Source organism: Nerophis ophidion, linkage group LG28 (genome assembly GCF_033978795.1).
Source record: "Nerophis ophidion isolate RoL-2023_Sa linkage group LG28, RoL_Noph_v1.0, whole genome shotgun sequence".
Lineage (NCBI taxonomy): Eukaryota > Metazoa > Chordata > Actinopteri > Syngnathiformes > Syngnathidae > Nerophis > Nerophis ophidion.
In genome coordinates this window covers 12,522,110-12,535,514 of record NC_084638.1, presented here as the reverse complement: position 1 = coordinate 12,535,514, position 13,405 = coordinate 12,522,110, and the positions used below count along the sequence as shown (strand labels likewise).

The following is a 13,405-nucleotide window of genomic DNA, read 5'->3' as shown; positions in this document are numbered from 1 at the left end:
CTACAGTCCTCGCTCTACCAACTGAGCTATCAAAGGGTCTCATGAGACTCACACTTTAGAATTCATGTAATTCATCTGCACACATGTAATTGTTTGTAATAATGGAAGCATCAGCTCAAATAAGTTTTTCAAATTAAATAAAGGATACAGGACTGCTGCAGGGGGGCAAAAGGGATGCCTTTGCAGAAATGTAAATAAGTTAAACACGGCCACCTGAACATGGACTTGAACCCTGGCCCCTCAAACTAGAAGTCTGAAGCTCTGCTGACTGAGCTACCCAGGTTCTTTTTAATGTTGTTTTGCCCAACATCTGACAGAAAAACCATATTGGCAAACTCAGATGAAAGTGAAATAATCAAAATGTTCAAGCTGGGAACTGTCAAGCTCAAGCTTGCCAATTGCTTAAACACAAACCTCATTATTGACAGTTAAGCCGGTTTTACATCGTCATCAGCAAAGAAGGTTTTTGACCAAAAAAGAAGTTTCTCTCCCGAAGTTGCCAACTCTTAGCTGCATTTAACTTGGATGCTTCCCAGAATTTTGCAAGAAGCATTTTGCTGAATTTTTTTAGAGACCCTGAAATGCTCAGTCATGGAACAAAAGACATTCTTTTTGAGCTCCCGGGATTCAAATACTTGTTCTGCTGACCAATACTAGGCTCTGGGATCCCCATGTAAAGGCCTCCTTCCAGCCCTGAAAAGTCACCACCAGGTTAGACCTTGGTTCCATTTGAAAAAGTGATCCCAAGTGGGCTTTGTAATGCCGAAATAGCTCAGTTGGGAGAGCATAACTCTGAAGATCCCTGGTTAGATCTAGGGTTTCAGCACAGCTCTGTGTTCTTTTTAACCAGTTGTTTTTACTAATAAGCCTAATGTGGCTCTTACACTAGGCAGCACGGTGAGATAGGGGTTATTGTGTCTGCCTCACAATACAAAGGTCCTGAGTAGTCCTGGGTTCGATCCCGGGCTCAGAATCTTTCTGTGTGGAGTTTGTATGTTCTCCCCGTGACTGCATGGGTTCTCTCCAGGTGCTCTGGCTTCCTCCCACCTCCAAAGACATGCACCTGGGGATAGGTTGATTGGCAACACTAAATTGGCCCTAGTGTGTGAATGTGAGTGTGAATGTTGTCTGTCCCCTGTGTTGGCCCTGCGATGAGGTGGCGACTTGTCCAGGGTGTACGCCTTCGGCCCGATTGTAGCTGAAATGGGCACCAGGTACGAGCCCAAAGGGACTAAGCGGTAGGAAATGGATGGATGGATGGGCTCATACACAACTGAAATGGTGTCCCTGACCTGTCAACCTTGCTATTGGAATCCTAACATCAGTTGTCACATACCTTTCCATCCATCCATCTTCAACCGCTTATCTGGAATCGGGTCGCGTTATTTTAATTTAGACAACCGTTACATTGTTTAACGGTGTATTGTCCCTTAAGCCGATGTTTGGTCTTGAACTGACCCTTACATAACTTGAAACTGAGAGTAATAAAGCTGGGCCCAGTGTGACAAGAAGTTGCATCCAACACACCTACAGCAAAAAACTTCACCAAAACTTTTTCATACAGGTACACTGTATAAGAATTGGAGTTTCAGGTAATACTTTTAAACCTTCACAGTGCGAATACAAACTCTTGTGTTCCGCTGCCAGTGAAACTTCTCCTAAACCTATCACCAGACTGAGTTCATCTTTGTGTGGCCAATCACTTAACTGGATCCATCTTTTCAAACACCTATCAAATCCAATTCCAGCTTTTGTCTGCCCAATCACAGCACAAAGTTAGTTTTTTAGCATCTCCTGTGTACTGTAGAAGCTGGTTCTTCAATTATTGCATTTTATTACAAATGTCTGCAACTCTGTCCAAAGGTTAATTAGATTTTAACCAATTTAATTCCTGAATGAAAACTACAAGCAGAACCTTCGATAGCTCAGTTGGTAGAGTGAAGGACTGTAGTTGTTGATGCTGAGATCCTTAGGTCGCTGGTTCAACTCCAGCTCGAAAGATGTTTTCTCTTATTTTTTTGTAATGTCATTTAAAAAAGAATCATCATATTGTCCGACATCCTAACTTTATTGGTTTGATGAGACATAAACACATGCACCTGGGGATAGGTTGATTGGCAACACTAAATGGTCCCTAGTGTGTGAATATGAGTATGAATGTTGTCTGTCTATCTGTTTTGGCCCTGCGATGAGATGGCGACTTGTAGCTGAGTTAGGCACCAGCGCCCCCCGCGACCCCGAAGGGAATAAGCGGTAGAAAATAGATGGAGACAGAAATTTCCCCAGAACATTAGGTATTAGCACACTGAATGAGATTCTCTTACATGATGTCGTTCAAACAGAATGTCGCTTGAACAAATCATTTAACATTACACATCAGGAGAGTAAAGCCATTATCAATCAGAGGATGTTGCTACAGCTGTGATCGTATAGTGGTTAGTACTCTGTGTTGTGGCCGCAGCAACCCCGGTTCGATTCCGGGTCATGGCACTTGACCCTTTCTTCAAACTGCTGTTTTTTTTTTATGATGATTTTTGAAAAATAGGTATTTTGTTCCCTATGGTAAGTAGTTAAACAAGATGTGAAACCAACTAGGTACTCACAATATCTATTGTGTGTCATTACAGTATTGGCTTTGATGCATGATTTAATATGACTGATGTGTGCTTTGAGCTGTTAGTTTATCCCTTGGTAAAATTGCATTATAAGTTTAGTCAATCGATCAACAGTTTATTGTCTTTGTTTTAAACAACATTAATCTGCCAAATGTTTGCGATAATCATAACATTCTTGTTAGTAAAACATTCTTCAGAAGCATTTCGCTTCATATTTTAGGGACCCTAATATGCTCAGACATGGAGCATAAGACAGCCTTTTTGAGCTTCTGGGATTCAAGTACCTGTTCTGCTAACCAATACTAGGCTCTGAGATCCCCATGGAAAGGCCTCCTTCCAAGTTACATTTAAAAAAGTGAACCTGAAAAGAATTGGTATGGCTGGAATATCTCAGTTGGGAGAGTGTCAAACTGAAGATCTGAAGGTCCCTGGTACGACCCAGGGTTTCAGCACAACCCTGTGTTCTTCTTAACCAGTTGTTTCTACTAAGAAGCCTTCTGTGGCTCTTTCAAAACAAAAATGGTCTCCCTGCAACCTGGGTTTCTAGATTTAGAATAATCCCTCAGAACTGCTGGCACGGCTTGTCAGCCATGTGATTGCCCTTAACTTTCGTCTGGACCTTTCCTTTTACTTCCAGATTCATACGGCTTTTAAGGTTCCTATTTTGTGTCAACCTCAAGACATAAGACATTATTTTGATTCTTTATAGTTTATCTGAACATACTTCCAAATAACCCACATTACACATCACGAACAAAAATAACAAAAAGACATCATACATGACCAACAGATTTACAGGTTTGTCAGACAGGTCGGCCAGGCCTGCTGATTAGGGCACCTATAGCTGCAAGGATAAGGCTTTTCCCGAGGCGGGCCCTCCGGGATTTGATAGTTCTGTACCTGCGCCTTGATGGTAGTGGGATGAAATATTGGTGTAATGCAGCGTTTCTCAAAGTGTGGGGCGCTCCCCACTGGTGGGGAATAGAGACGTGACAGGTGGGGCGTGAGAAACGGGAGGAAATTTCACTTTATTTTTTTTTATTTTTTTAATTCTTAGATTTTTTTTTTACAATCTCGTTTTCTATACAAACTGTAGATCACTTTGTGATTCTGTCTGTGAAATCTGCTATATAAATTAATGTAAATTACTTATTTTTCCGGTAAGCTTTACATTTCTAGGTAGGAGCGAAAGTTTGACAGAAGCAACAGTAACTAATGGGGGCGGGGCTGAGCGGACCAAACTTTCGCGCGGATGGGTAGCAGGCTAATGTGTGGACCACAATTACACAAAATGGATGAATTGGCTTCATATAGAGTTGCATACAGATTTGCTCAATGCAAAAAAACACACAATTGCTGAGTAGCTGATTCTCCCCGCCGCAATATACATGGTGTCAGTCATGCTTGACGAGACAAGCGCAGCATAATGAAAAGCTGTCCCACAGTTGCGAGACGTATATGCGACATTGCAAGTGATCTTGAGGAAGAACTCATAGACCAGGGGTCGGCAACCCGCGGCTCCGGAGCTGCATGCGACTCTTTGATCACTCTGATGCGGCTCAGCTTGTCACGGCCAGCTCAGCTTGTCATCCTGCTTGTCAAACCTCGGGACACGCCCACGGCCGCGCGCGTCTCCGTCCTGCAGCAGCTGGACAAAGAAATGTGGGTGCCCAAGTTAAAGCGCCTGACAGCGGACCTTGAAGATGTTTCACGCCAGAAGGACGTTCTTGCTCAGAATCACAAATAGTGTGATATTGAAAACCTCCCAAAGCCAGACAAACTTGTGTTGAAAACTTGGAACGCTATCCCCGAATTTTATGTGAACATGAAAAAGTATGCACTTGGAGTCCTGTCGATCTTTGGATCCACATATGCATGTGAGCAGGTGTTCTCCAACATGAACTTTATTAAAAACAAACATGGCACACGCCTCGCAGATGAGAGTTTACAATCCTGTGTGAAGATAAATGTGACGTCATACAGCCCCGATGTGGAGACGCTGTGCTCTGCGGTTCAGGAGCAGAAATCACATTGACCACGTATGATAAATATTTAAATTTCCTATAATTTTGCATGTATTCACATTTTTTAATTGTTCAGTGAAATAGACATTTTACGGCATTTTGGTTCTCTGCCAGTGAATAATTTAAGTTTGGCGTTATTTTTTTTCATTATTAAAAGGAGGACTTAAAAAGACATTAAGTATTTTACTTATTAACCTTCAACCCGACGTCTTTTTTGGAGTTAAAACGTTTTGTTGCATGCAGACATTTTATTTAATTTTTTCTGCAGTCATCCATTGATTTCATAAACGTAACCCATCATAGTTTGTTTATACATAGCACAAAGCAAAAAGAAAACTTTATATGGAGTGTTATTTGATTTTTTTATTTTTATTTTATTTTGAAATTGTTTTGTCCTGTCCAGCTTCCCAGGCAATTCATATAGTTGATGTAGATGCCCATATCGGCTGTTCACATTTACTTTACAGAAGAGAAGTGTAGGATACTTCTCTTGTTGCCTTATTTAAATTTGACTTTACTAAATGTATTTATATTATCATTTGGTGCAGCCGGGCTGGAGCAGCAAGGGATAGAAAGAGAAAAAATTGGAAGACAAAGGGGGAAATTGTGGGGATCAGAGGGGGATTAGACAGTGTTATTTCATTTTAAATTTCAAAATAGTTTTGTGGCTCCCATTGTTTTCTTTAATTTGTGAAATGGGTCAAAATGGCTCTTTGAGTGGTAAAGGTTGATTTATTATTGAACTTGATGCAAGTTATTTGATTTATTATTGAACTTGATGCAAGTTATAACACTTTTATTTGATTTATTATTGAACTTGATGTAAGTTGTAACACTTTTGTTTTATTTATTATTGAACTTGATGCAAGTTATTTGCTTTATTATTGAACTTGATGCAAGTTATAACACTTTTATTTGATTTATTATTGAACTTGATGCAAGTTGTAACACTTTTGTTTTATTTATTATTGAACTTGATGCAAGTTATTTTATTTATTATTGAACTTGATGCAAGTTATACCACAGCTGCACAGTCTTTTTTATTTATTATTGAACTTGATGTTATTTTATGTTATCGAGTTTGAGTGTATACAACTTGATGTTACTTGATGTTCAATAAATTTGAAAATGTTAAGCTTGGCATTAGCGTTCTGTTAGGGCGATGGGGGCAGGTGGGGCTTGAAAACTCCCCCTTGTCCAAAGTTGGGGATGACAAAAAAAAGTTTGAGAACCACTGGTGTAGTGGGTGAGTGATATCCTGGACTATTGTGTTTGCCAGTTGAATGATGGACCTGTGGTTTAGATCTGAGATTTTAGGTGTGGGTAGGCCGATGATTTTAGCTGCTACGTTTGTAATGCGTGTGAGTTTGGTCCTGTTGGTTACAGAAAGCATAGTGAAAAAACATTTGGAACAGCACAGAAGCATGGGTTGAACAATGCTTTGGTACAGTAATAACAGGAGGTGAGATGCAACGTATAGTACAGGATGGGAGTTCAGCTGCTGGAGGAGGAGATGCAGCAGGCAGGCCACAGCATCCCCTCCTGGCCCTGTAGGCAAATTGGAGGGGGTCCAGGTGTGGGGTGACAACTGGAAGGATGATGTAGAGCAGCAGTTTCTCCAGGCACTTCATAATTATGGATATAAGGGCTATGGGGCGGTAATGGTTGAGTGCTGTGGGTCTGGATTTATTCGGTACTGGGATGATGGTTTCAGTTTGCCACAGTATGGGTATTGTTGCAGTCCGGTAGCATTGACAGAAAAGAGAGTGTAGGATGGGGGAGAGCTCCATGGCACAGTCCCTGATCACACTGGCTGGAATGCCATCAGGCCCTGGTGCCTTGCCTGGCTTGCAGCGGCTCAGCTGGCGCCATAGTTCCTCCTCTGTGAAGGGTGCCTGTTCCTCGGGGTCTGGTGGTGGGAGGGCACTCAGCAGGTCCTGGCACTCTGGTGAGAAGTCCAAACTATCAAAATGGGTAAACAATGTGTTCAGGTCTTTAGAGAGGGTCTCTGGGTCACTGACGGTGCATGATGTTTTTGGTCCGCATCCTGTCAGGGTTTTCACCTTCTGAAAGGCCTGCTTGGTGTTCATGCTGCTGAATTCGGTTTCCAGTATGTTTTTGTACTTCAGTTTTTCTCCAAGTACCTAATTTTTTAAATTCCTATTTGTTGCCTTGAGGCTGGCCCAGTCCTGTTGTCTGAAGGATGTATGTTTTTCCCTCAGGCTCAGTTTTATTTGTGGGGTAATCAATGGTTTTGGAGTTGGGATCGATATTTATTGTTTTGGTTGGTTTTGTGAAGCTGATGCAGAATTTGATTTAGTCTGTAATGACAGAGACTCTGCCATCCAGACTACCATCAAAAATGGCCAAGTCAGTACAAGCTAGGGAGCATTGGAGTTGAGTGGTGGCGTCCTCCATCCACTGGGGGGCAGTGCTGCAGTGTGGTTTGTGGCACTTTGGTTCCTGTTTGTATGACGGAAGTAAACAGAAGACGTTGCGGTCAGCAGCTCCGATTGGAAAGTGTGAACAGGCACGGAAGTATATGAGTCGAGTGACCATCTTCCGTTCTGTACAGTTTATTATATATGCTCCTCTCATTTGCTGAACTTCTGTTTCCTAATGACACAGCCCCCATAAGCTGCTGTGTGATTCCCCCACAGTTACAACACTTGATCTGTTCATGACTTCCACATTGTCCATATTCATGCTGCCCTCCACACCTTCCACATCTCATCTTAACATGACACACACTACTATGTGCCCAGAGTGTTGGCACTTGAAACAAGATACTGGGGGTGGGACGTAAGGTCTAACGTAGAAACTTAAAAACCCTATGATGATTCTTACCGGGATGACTTCCTCGACAAACTGCACTAGTATAGATTCGTTCTCCATCTTTTCTCCGTTTTTAAATGCCATCATTCTCTTCATCATTGTGACAGTTCCATCTTTTATTTCTCTTTTCAAATCTTGCAAATTGTCCCCTCTTGGGATTCCTGTCACGACTCCTCTAGTCCCCTTTTGTTCTCCCACTTTGATTATTTCCTTTAGTATCTTATTGCACAGTGTTAAGATTGTATATATCCACGCTCTTACTCAGTGACTGTGTTATAGAGGTAGGATGTTGTAGCGCATGTTATCCCCTTGAGGGCGCTCTGGAACTGTGTAGTGTTTAACACAGAAGCAGTTGTGTGTTCAACAGAAGAAGAGAATAAAAGTCTCCTCGGTGAGAGGACGTTGATGTTCAAGACTCGTTGAAAGTGTCGTTCATGTGCACGCATAAAGAACTCTGTTAAGCTCAAACACCTTAACAGGTTATGGGCCCAGCAACCCAAATAACGCCAGGAACTGCAGCGAACCCAGGAACCGCAGTAATTCCAGGAACCGCAGTGATTCCAACCAACTCAAGCAAACAAGGCAAGGTAGCGTTGAGTCGACGCACGGACACAGAAGCCAAGGAAGTTTGCAGGTGTGGACTTGAGCTAACAGAGGAGAACTACTTGACCAAGGATAAAGGTAATGCAAACGTGAAGTATTACACGGAGCATTAAAGGGACTTTAGCCAATGAAGTAGCGTGTACTCTCGAAGAAGAAGTAACCGCCGCAAAGTTTGAGCTAATCAGCATAGCACAGTGCTAAAGTGCGGAGCTTAAACAAAAATGGCGACTCGTACTACTGGAGCAGTATCCCCGCAACTGTACTTCGATGGATCCGAAAGCAAGTATGACCTTTGGGAAGCAAGGTTTTTGGGACACTTACATATTTTAAAGTTGAAAGACACTGTTCTAAATGAACCAGTTGGAGAAGAGCAAGCAGCAGCGGACAGAATAAAGAATCCAGACTGCTATGCAGAGCTCATAAGGTTGATCGATGATAAAAGCCTGTCTTTAATTAGACATGATGCTACATACGATGGAAGGAAAGCACTGAAAATGCTGAGGGAGCACTACTCAGGAAAAAGCAAGCCACGAATAATCAACCTGTACACGTCCTTGACAAAACTACGGAAAGCAGATAGAGAGTCGACTACGGACTACATTATCAGAGCAGAAAACCTGATTACAGCACTTCGTGATGCCGGTGAGACTCTCAGTGATAGTCTGATCATAGCCATGATTCTTGGAGGACTTCCTGACGCTTACAAGCCATTAGCTGTACATGTAACACAAAACGAAGACAATGTGACATTTACAGATTTCAAAAGGAGATTACGTATTTACGAAGAGTCAGAGAAAATTAGTACTGCTGAGCCAACAGACAATGTGATGAAAATGTTCACAAAACAGGATAGAAATATCCAGAAGACGTACACCAGCAGCACTCAAAGTAGAAGTGGAGATGAAGATCTGACATGTTTCAAATGTGGATTAAAAGGACACAGAGCAAGAAATTGTATCCGAAAAGTGTGGTGCAACTTTTGTAAGAGCAACACACACCAAGAAACCATATGCAAAAAGAAAGATAAACGAGACAATGTCAAAAAGGTTACTGATGAACATTCCAGTGATTACCTCTTCAAAGCAGCACAAGAAGAAAGTGAGTCAGCACCCAAAATAAAGATGAAAGGCATTATGGTGGATGCAGGAGCGACATCCCACATTGTAAATGATGTGAATAACTTTACAAGCTTTGACAACACTTTTCAGCCAGAGACTCATTCAGTGGAACTAGCTGATGGGACAAGATGCAGTGGAATGGCCCAAGGAAGAGGAACAGCTACGATACATCTAATGGATAGCAATGGACGACAGCACAGGGCACAACTACAAAACGCTCTGTACATGCCCTCCTATCCCCACAACATCTTTTCAGTGGCGAGAGCAGCCGACGGAGGAGCAACCATAACTTTCAAGAAAGGACAGAGCCACATGATCACTAAAGATGGTAACAGATTTAAAATACACGAACATGAGAAGCTGTATTATCTACCAACTGTTGATGCGAATGAAGATCAGTGTAAAGTTTGTCATGACGTACAAACATGGCACGAGATTCTAGGACACTGCAACTATGACGATGTAATCAAACTCCAAACTGTGGTCAAAGGTATGGTAATTAAGGGAAATGTTAAGCCGGATCAGATGTGTGACATATGTACAAAAGGCAAGTTTACCCAAACGAGAAATAGGGAGCTAGATGCTAAAGCAAATAAACCCCTGGAGTTAATCCATACAGACCTAGCAGGACCAATGAAAACTGAGAGCATAGAAGGACACAAATACGCACAATGTTTCACAGATGACTATTCAGGTGCTGTATTAGTATATTTCCTTAAGTCAAAAAGTGATACAGTTACTGCAACAGAAAAGTTCTTAGCAGATGTAGCACCCTTTGGAGATGTAAAGTGTATACGTTCAGACAACGGCACTGAGTTTACAAACAGAGAGTTCCAAATGTTACTAACAAAGAACAAAATAAGACATGAGACGTCAGCGCCTTATTCGCCACACCAAAATGGCACAGCAGAGAGAGGATGGCGAACACTGTTTGACATGGCTAGATGCTTACTGATAGAAAGCAAACTACCAAACTATTTGTGGAACTATGCCATTCAAACGGCAGCTCATGTTAGAAACAGGTGTTACAATAGACGGATAAAGAAAACAGCATATGAGTTACTTTCAGGAAAAGTACCAAATGTGTCACAAATGCAAAAATTTGGGTCTACATGTTTTAGTTACAAACAAGAAAAAGGAAAACTAGACTCCAAAAGTGAACAGGGCATTTTCATAGGATATGATAAAAACAGCCCAGCATTCCTTGTATATTATCCAGAAATGGAAAAAGTCCAAAAGATCAGATTGGTGAAATTTGCAACCAAAACAAGTGTAGAGAGAGAGACACAAACTTTAGAGCCATACGCAGGACATGACATTGGAAACCGAGACAATGCAGTCTGTGACAGTGACCAGAAGGATGAGGACAGAGTTCAACCTGAAAACAAAACTGAGGATTTAAATGAGCAGGAAGATGTGGAACAGTCAGCGGCAAATGCCGAAACAGAAATCAGAAAGAATCCATTCAGAGTAAAACAAAAGCCATCTTATTTACAAGATTATGAGACTGATGATTCATTGGACAGATTACAAACATGCGTTGATTTCTGTTATCGAGCAGTTTGTGACATTCCAGAAACTTATCAGGAAGCCGTGTTATCATCCGAGTCAATGCACTGGAAAAACGCCATGAATGAGGAGATGAAGTCACTAGTGGAAAATGACACATTCCAGTTGACTGACTTACCACCAGGTAAGCGAGCTTTAAAAGCTAAGTGGGTTTATGCACTCAAAACAGACATAGATGGATCTAATAAATTTAAGGCAAGATTTGTTGCTAAAGGATACGACCAGAGAGCAGGAACTGATTACGACGAGACGTTTTCACCGACAGCTGACATGTTAAGTGTAAGAATTCTCATGCAGAAGGCGGCACAGGAGGATTTAATCTTACATCAGATGGACGTGAAGACCGCGTATCTACACGCACCCATCGACTGCGAAATCTATTTAGAACAACAACAAGGTTACGAGAAAAACTCTAACACTGGTGAAAAACTGGTATGTAAACTAAACAAATCATTGTATGGACTCAAACAGTCGGGCAGAAACTGGAATACAGTGCTACACACTCATTTATGTGAAAATGACTTTGTGCAAAATGATGCAGATCATTGTGTATATACAAGAGAAAAATATGGTCAAAAGGTAATTCTTATTATTTGGGTAGATGACCTTATTTTAGCTACCTCAAGTGAAAAATCAATGCAGGATGTAAAAAGAATGTTAACTCAGAGATTCAAAATGAAGGATTTGGGAACCCTAAAACATTTCTTAGGAATAGACTTTGAACAAACACATGGACTAGTCAAAATGTCACAAGACAGATATCTGAAAAAGGTTTTACAAAGGTTTGATATGGAAAATTGTAAACCAAGAGAAACTCCTTGTGAACCAAAACTTGATTATGCAGAAAATGTTGAAAAGTTGAAACAACCAAGACAGTACAGAGAAGCAGTGGGAAGTTTAATTTACTTATCAACATGCACTCGACCTGACATAAGCTTTTTTGTGAGTAAACTATCTCAACACTTTAATGAACCTACTATGGAACATTGGAATACAGTGAAACATGTATTCAGATACCTAAAAGGTACATCAGAACAAGGACTTAACTTCAAGAAGAATGTAACTGAAAGACTCGGTCTGACAGTTTACTGTGATGCAAGTTGGGCATCAAATGAAACAGACAGACGTAGCACATCAGGCTATTGTGCAACTTTGTGTGGAGGCAGTTCATTCATTTCATGGAAGACAAGAAAACAACCAACAGTAGCTCTTTCTACTTGTGAAGCAGAATACATTTCTTTAGCTTCAGATATACAGGAGTGTCTTTACATTGAACAGCTACTAAAAGGACTTGATAACTATCAATATGTTAAAACAAAAGTGTACGAAGACAATCAGGGTACGATTGCACTCACTAAAAATCCTGTTAACAGACAAAGATGCAAACACATTGATGTGAAATACCACTTCATAAGAGACATTGTTGCTACTGGTAGGATAATACTGGAATATTGTCCTACAGAACAAATGGTTGCTGATATTCTGACAAAACCAGCTACTAAACAGAAGTTGAAATGTTTCTCACAGAATATGTTTGGCATGTTGGGATGAAGACTTTAAGGATAAATCCTAACAAAACAGGATGATGGAAAATGTTCTTAAAATATTGTTTAACACAGTGAGCTAATAGCGAGTGGGGGTGTTAAGATTGTATATATCCACGCTCTTACTCAGTGACTGTGTTATAGAAGTAGGATGTTGTAGCGCATGTTATCCCCTTGAGGGCGCTCTGGAACTGTGTAGTGTTTAACACAGAAGCAGTTGTGTGTTCAACAGAAGAAGAGAATAAAAGTCTCCTCGGTGAGAGGACGTTGATGTTCAAGACTCGTTGAAAGTGTCGTTCATGTGCACGCATAAAGAACTCTGTTAAGCTCAAACACCTTAACACACAGCTTTTGCAATCACATTGCTTTGTTTTTTTTCTCTCGATTTTTACATTTAATCCAAAGACTTCCGTCCTTTAGCACTTTGGCCATCTCCTCCTCTCCAATGTCCTTCTTTAATCCCTTAACCAGTGTCATCAAACTAATATCCATCATGTCTTGATGTGACTTAAATTTATATATAATCTTTCAATTATCTACCATAATATTTTTCCTCTTTTCTACTCTTTTAGCGCTTGACTTTCCTTAATGAACTCCTCTCTCCTTCTTTCCTCTCTCCCTTCTAGTCCTATCCATGTCCATACCTTCCTCATACATCCCCTCCTTATCCCCTTCCATCTCTTTTTTTACCAGCAACCAGAAATCCATAGCTGGATAATGGAGAGGTTTTGTGAAATAAAAAATTAAAAACAATCGCCTAAAACCAAAAATAAAAAAATAACTAAATCTCCTCTGTTCTGTACATCATTGTCCAAGTGACATTATATTGTCATCTTCCTCTTTATGCCATTTCCTCAAGGTGACAGAAAAACATGATACAACCTGCCTATCATGTGATTCTACCATGTTGGCAAAATACAAACACATTATATTTACATATATAACATAAAACATGGAATTAAAAGTGAACAGTACCCATCCCTACCAGCATGTGTTGTTGTACTGGAAACTAATTTACAAACAAAACTTCATTACGCACAATACTCCACTATGGAATTGTTGTTATATTAAAATGAGAAACAAATCCATCTTTGAAC

At 40.8% G+C, this 13,405-nt stretch overlaps 2 protein-coding genes and 1 non-coding gene across 4 annotated transcripts in view; 2 read left to right on the top strand and 1 right to left on the bottom strand.

Moving 5' to 3' along the window:
* LOC133545576 (zinc finger protein 391-like) overlaps window positions 1-13,405 on the top strand; it is a 212,369-nt gene that overhangs the window by 111,057 nt on the left and 87,907 nt on the right. The window lies entirely within an intron of this gene.
* LOC133545578 (gastrula zinc finger protein XlCGF57.1-like) overlaps window positions 1-13,405 on the bottom strand; it is a 51,536-nt gene that overhangs the window by 18,785 nt on the left and 19,346 nt on the right. The gene's annotated exons all lie outside the window — the stretch shown is intronic.
* On the top strand, window positions 1,915-2,001 carry trnay-gua (transfer RNA tyrosine (anticodon GUA)). Its single transcript is given in 2 exon segments — window positions 1,915-1,951; window positions 1,966-2,001. It is a non-coding gene; the product is annotated as a tRNA-Tyr (tRNA).